The sequence below is a fragment of the Mauremys mutica genome, chromosome 9 (genome assembly GCF_020497125.1).
Source record: "Mauremys mutica isolate MM-2020 ecotype Southern chromosome 9, ASM2049712v1, whole genome shotgun sequence".
Classification (NCBI taxonomy): domain Eukaryota; kingdom Metazoa; phylum Chordata; order Testudines; family Geoemydidae; genus Mauremys; species Mauremys mutica.
In genome coordinates, this window is record NC_059080.1 from 86,871,000 (window position 1) to 86,876,999 (window position 6,000).

General features: G+C 36.0%; 1 protein-coding gene across 2 annotated transcripts in view; it reads right to left on the minus strand.

The window, feature by feature from the left end:
- The window catches only part of BCHE (butyrylcholinesterase), a 49,610-nt gene extending 48,116 nt beyond the window's left edge, over nucleotides 1-1,494 (minus strand). For both annotated transcript variants that reach the window (XM_045029321.1, XM_045029320.1), the window contains exon 1: nucleotides 1,368-1,494. The gene's annotated coding sequence lies outside the window, so the exon portion shown is untranslated. The remainder of the gene's footprint in view (nucleotides 1-1,367) is intronic.
- Between the last annotated feature and the right edge of the window lie 4,506 nt (nucleotides 1,495-6,000).

The window sequence follows — 6,000 nt, forward strand, 5'->3', positions numbered from 1 at the left end:
AAATGAAAAATGTTCCATAGGGGTTAAGGATTATGTAAGAGTCAAATCCTGGTTGTTTTACTTTTAAGTTAATTCATGAATAAAGTGATCAGGAGATTGCATTAGTATTGGGCTAAGGACCTAGCAGCATAGGAAGTCAGCAATTATCCAATATACAGTAAACTGGATAAGGAGGGTAATTTTTTAAAACCATCCAATATGTGACAGTGAAAGCAAGCATTTAATGTAGCATTTAAAGTGCTATCTGGAACTGTAAAGGATTGAAATAATCAATGGTAATATTATAGGCATAAGAAAAGTGAAATTAGAATAATAAATAATAAAGGGGGGGATGTGAACATCAGGAGTATAGGGTTCATGTAGAACCTTTAGTCTCCATACAGTTATGTTATTATACACACACACACACACACACACATATATATATATACACACACTAAAAAACTAATAGAGAAAAAAGTAAAAATCCGCAAATATAAAACAGACCCTGAACTTTTGATCCACAATCCTAAAATGTTTTAGCTATTAATGCAAATATTAAAGAAATAGTTAAAGTGAAAAAATCAACACTGTACATTTTAAAATTAGCTCTCCAATGAACTATCGGATCTTTTTAATGAGCAAATGAAATAGGTCAAACTTTGGAAAAAGTACAAAACTTCTACACTGCTAAATGAAAGCATAATAATTTCAAGTTATGTTTCCTGCTAATAGTGACAAAACTAGCAATTGAAAGGTATGGTACTGCACTTGGTGGTGAAATAGTACATTTTGTAATAATTTTAATGCTGCATTAAAACAAATTCAGCAACATAAAACACACTGAGCTAAATAAATAGGACTTGATTATTACTACAAGAATAGAAGAGGTCAGAAGATTGCTTTAGCCTACCAACCTTAACCAAGTAGAGAGATGTCATTTACTATATTTGCATATTTAAAAAGTTGCTTCTGTATTTGTTTTAGCCAATAAAAATTAAACAGAATATACTTTCGTATTCTTATTCAGTGAGGGAATATAATTTATTTAAATTATTATTTTCTCTCCTTGCAAATCTTTACCCAACCAAGAAATCTATACACAAGGCTACGTAATCTCTATTTAAATAGAAAAGATGATTTAATTAATAAATGATTTATTGCTCAGTTCAATTTATTTAGCCCAGAATCCCTTGAATAATACCAAGGTCTGATACACATGCCTGCTTACTTGTTCCATCAGTTCCATTTGCAGAGCAGAGTGAGTATCTCCAACAGAGCAACAAATGGTCAGACCATAACATTTTAAAAGATCACAATCCCCATACAAATTGAGTTTAACTGTAATTTATATTGGCATAGAAACATGTAAATAGAGAATCACTCACCCCAGCTTCTATTGCAAAGACTACAAAGTTTCTAAAAGAGTCAAGATCTTTGTATACTTCAGTGAAAAGCAGTGTGTGGCTGCTACGTTAAGCCTGTAAATTGGACAGTACTGACATTATAATCAACTGTTTCTGTCCGAAAGCTCGCGAGAGTTGGCAACAGCAACTTGATCTGTAGGCAGCCGTTCTTTAGTATCTGGCATCTGTTCAAAGGGTAATGGTATAGTTATAGAAATGCTTCAGAATTATACCAGTTTTGATTAAATCAAGCATTAGATTTTATTGGAAAGGGAAAAATAAAATTATCCTTAATACAAGGCTACAACTTTATAACAAATCAGACTACAAACACAACAACAGAAGTATAAATCTTGCTTCTTTTTTGTTTTTCTTACATGAAAAACTATCCCTACTTGTATTTTTCTTTTTTGCAAAAGTTCAAGATTTCTATAACAATCTGGCAAAATGTTTAAAATATCTTTCCACCTCAGGTCAATTGGCTATTTCCAACTACAAATAGTGGAAGGAGAGAAAATGAGAACATTTTATACAGATATGCCATCAAGCAACAACAATCAATTGTATTAACTGAATTTGATTGTCTAATAGAGCTAGTCATAAAATTTTCTACAAAACAGTTTTCCATCAGAAAATGCAGTTTAATCAAAACCAAAATATTTCACAAAATTGTGTTTATTTTGACAAAAATAAATGTAGACCAAATTGTTTCCATTCTGATTTGGAACACAAGCACATCCTATGAAATGGAAATTCTGAGTTTTGGTTGGCTCTGCTGTCAAATGCCCATTGTACAATACTGAATCTTCTAATTCCAGTTTTAGTTTAAAAAAAATGTATTTTTGCATGGCCTTATTCTACACAGTATCACTGTTTCAACTGGAGAAATAAGACATTAACAGGACTGGGAGTTATTTATGGTGTGGCCATCTGTCTTTTGCTTGTTTGTCACTTTTAAATTTATTATTATTTATATTATGGGTGGCACCTAGAAACATCAACTAAGATCAGGAGTTTCAGGATCCTTTTGTGGCTAGGCACTGTACAGACACATAATAAGAGATAGTTCCTATCTCAGTCTAAATAAATAAGACAAACATGGGGTGGAGAGATGGAAGGATTATACATTATTAACCCCATTTTACAGATGGGAAACTGAGGCACACAGCAATTAAGGGATTTACCTAATGTCACACAGTAAACCTATGGCAGGGCAAAAAATTAAAGCCAGATCTCCCGAGTATCACTCAAGTGCCTTAACCACAATGCCATCCTTTGGCTTTGTGTCCACAGTACTCTCTCACCCAACTTTCTCTGGCACTACTCTGAAGGAAGACCTCAGACTTTTACATGTCTTCAACTACTACAAAGACAGCCAGCTTCATCCTGGACAGGACAGAACTTTGTTGCCTTTGAGAGCTCAAGGCAATACATTTCCCTAGATATAATGATCAAGTTAGAGTTCTATTTTGATTAGAAAAAAATACAATATTGGCAATTACAGAACAGATGGAAAGCACAAATAAAAAGTTAAAATATAAAGCTTATACTCTTTAATATGAAGACAGAGAAAATTCTAGACCAGGTGTAGGCAACCTATGGCACGGGTGCCGAAGGTGGCACGCAAGCTGATTTTCAGTGGCATTCACACTGCCCAGGTCCTGGCCACCGGTCCAGGGGGCTCTGCGTTTTAATTTAATTTTAAATGAAGCTTCTGAAACATTTTATAAACCTTATTTACTTTACATACAACAATAGTTTAATTATATATTATAGACTTATAAAAAGAGACCTTCTAAAAATGTTAAAATGTATTACTGGCACGCGAAACCTTAAATCAGAGTGAATAAATGAAGACTCGGCACAGCACTTCTGAAAGGTTGCCAACCCCATGTTCTAGACACTACCATGATAAATGGGATTGTTCATAGCGAGGAAGCTCAAAGAAACAGTCACTCACCCTCTCCTAGAGCATTTACTATGTATTGTTCAGGTTCTCATGTCTGTTAGGCATATCCTTGGGTCGTGCCCTTGTGATAATGTATTATCAATCTGAACCCAAACCTCAGTTATACATTCCTGGAACTTTAGTGTGAAAGTGTCAAACATGCACACTCATTTTGGATTAAAACTTCTCGATCTAGATTCTGAGCTCAGTTACACAAGGATAAATCCCAAGTATTGCAATAGATTTACACTGGAGTAATGGAGAGCAGATCCTAGAATCTTGTTATTTGAACATGCTGAAATAACAATTTCCTTCCAAATATACTGACACAATGATATGTTCTCTAAGTAAAATCCTTTTTAATTTACCCCAGCATCTATGAACACTTCAAAGAAGTTTTATACACAGGAAAGTGAAGCCACGTGAAATCATACATTTGGCCCTTTAATGACATCGGTTGAGGAATTATGCATATCCTTGTGCTTAATAGCTGTTGTTAAATTTCCCTTATAAAGAGGAGTTGCCTTCAGTTTATGCTTAGGACAAATAGTTGAATTCCTTCAATTTACATATCTTCCCCCAGAATGTACCCTTCAGTGCTGCATCTTCTGCTGGTTTCACCTGCCATCGAGATTCCCTCAAGTAGATGGAAGAAACAAGAAGATGGATTTGTGCGTTACTTCACTTTCAGCTACTTTGTAACTGATAGATCTGATGCCCAGCAAGATGGGTCACCACCACCCCATAAACATCTGTCCCCTGGATCTGCCCTATCACTGGCTCTGACATAGAGGAACAGTAACATTTACACTATATAAATAAAGTATACAATGTTAAGGTCAATCAGACACCCTTAATGTAACCCTATGGGACCACCCTGAAAACAACTATCAACTCTGTCCAACACAGAGATTTATTAAACTCAAGGTATAAGGTCTTTGTGGTCACTAATGAGGTGAACCTGTGTGACTAACAGATCAAGTTGTCCCAGACTCTCTCTTAGTAGGAGGCACTGTGTGTCCTATAGAGTAAGTCCTCCAGGAAGTATAAAGATGTCTCACCTACTGTAGACTCTAGATGCTGTGATTTGTTTTTTCGGTGAGGCACTGTTTGCTGGGTAATAGAAATAATAAAGGAACACAGCACAGGCTGCTGCTAGAGAACATTAGGAGTTTAGGAACATTAGGAAGTGTTTTTTACCTTATTTCTGTGCAGTTTCCGTCCTAATAAGGAGTTTTTTTAAGACTAGTCTTGTCTGTCGGTAAGTTACCTCAGGCACTATTAGGGCAGAATTAATGTTGTTTGAGTGATCTTACCTCTGTATCTAGAGAGTCTCTAATGTAAATACCAAAATACTCAGATGAACTACTTGAAGTACGCCAAGGACTTGGCGATCCTCAAAGGAAGATACTACAGGAATGTAAAATATTATTATGTATTATTATTTCATAGCTGAAGCCCCAGATCAGCAAATTACCTAAGCATACATATAATTTTTAGCATGTGAGTAGCCTTAAATTATACATATGCTTGAATACCTGGATGAATCAGGGAGTAGCCTAGAGTGGCCAATATACTAGTGGAAGTTATTACAAGTGATAAACTTAATTCTTTTACAAAAGATTTGACTGAGATGCTCTTAGTATATCAGACCAGTAAGAGTATTTCACTCACCAGGTGCTGCTCTGAACTTTAAGAATACTCTCTATTTACATATCTTCCACCCTCCTCCTTTCATCCCATCCCATCCCTGACTCAATAATGCTTTTTGACTGCTGGATACCATCCATAATCCCAGTAACAAAAGCCTTGCTCTGATCTATAGAACAATGGGGGTCATATTTTTTCAAGTCACAGTCATAGCCACCACCATCATCAATGGAAATATCACACACAGAGTGTCTGGGGGTGGAGGAGAGGAGGAAACACATTTTATCTGACTTACATGCCTCCATGTCCAAAGTATGTCCTTACTCATAGGGTGTAAACAGCACAGCTTTAAGCAAAAATTGTTCTACTTCAACCTTTTGCAGCTCTTTGGAAAATTATATGATAAAGGTAACAGGGTGGACAACGTTTACTTAATTTTTTCAAAAGGCTTTTGATAAGGCCCTTCAAAAGGACTCTTAAAGAACCAGATAGGAAGTGTTATTTTAATAAGTGCCTTATTTATGGAGAAACGTATACTGTAGTTAAAAAGTAGAAAACCTATGTTCTCTCTTCATCTTACTTCATCTTTGAGGAACAAAAATACACAGTAAATTATGACTGATCTGTATGAATTGTTGCCACGGGTCTGAAGAAGTGGACATATTGTTTAAATTTTTTAGCTCTTTTATTGCCTCTTCCGTCATACATTTTTTTGAATTCTCAACATGTTGTATTGCATTTAAGGACTCTCATATGATTAATTTAACTCTTCTGGTAATTGGCTGAGCCTTAATCAGTGGGCGGGGCATTCACTCAGGCCAGGGCTTTATAAAGCTGCGCACAAGCGACCAGGGAGCTTTGCGAACAGGGGCTGCTAACAGGGAGTTTCGCAAGGCAGTTGGGAAGGGAGCGGGAGTCCCTCACCGGCCGTAACCCCTTCCCTGTGCCCCCCCCCTAAAATCCTAAAACCTATAAACCAAACTACATTCAAAACCTCTTTCTTTAAACCACCCTTAC